We start from the raw sequence: 826 nt of genomic DNA on the forward strand, positions 1-826 counted from the left end.
GAGCTGAACCTGAAATTAACAAAAAATACATACCTTTCCATTAGAGCTGAAATTAATTATGGACATATAGAAATTAACCTGAAATTATACATTAGAGCTGAACCTGAAATTAACAAAAAATACATACCTTTCCATTAGAGCTGAAATTAATTATGGACATATAGAAATTAACTTGAAATTATACATTAGAGCTGAACCTGAAATTAACGAAAAATAGATACCTTTCCATTAGAGCTGAAATTAACCTAAAGTTGCAGATATATGTATATGCTGCTATCCACATTCTGGAAAAACAAAAGAAATCTAGATGCTGCTAGCCAAAAGAAATCGACCAAAAGAATAACCATCTAAGCCAAAAGAAATCGGCCAAAAGAATAACCATCTAAGCCAAAAGAAATCGGCCAAAAGAATAACCATCTAAGCCAAAAGAAATCGGCCAAAAGAATAACCATCTAAGCCAAAAGAAATCGGCCAAAAGAATAAACACATGCCTGAACAACCAGATTATTCCCATACATGCTGCTAAAGGGTTAAATCATTTATAATGAAGCCAATGCTAGCATAACATATAGAAAACCCCCAACCAGCAAAAGAAATTCTGTACCAAAATTGCAAATATGAAGCATTTTTACCTCAGCTAACCACATCATTAATCTCAGCCTCCATGCTCCAGTAAGTTTCAAATCCTCAAAGATGGCCATACTGAAATTTGCCAATTAGATTTAACTTAATTGTTTCATTGAGATCATTAACCTCTTGTGGAGAGAAGATGATGGCAGCCTGACAGGTTCCTCTTCCTTCAATCCTAAGGGATTGACAAAAGGGC

The sequence above is a fragment of the Phalaenopsis equestris genome, unplaced genomic scaffold (genome assembly GCF_001263595.1).
Source record: "Phalaenopsis equestris unplaced genomic scaffold, ASM126359v1 Scaffold000347, whole genome shotgun sequence".
Classification (NCBI taxonomy): Eukaryota; Viridiplantae; Streptophyta; class Magnoliopsida; order Asparagales; family Orchidaceae; genus Phalaenopsis; species Phalaenopsis equestris.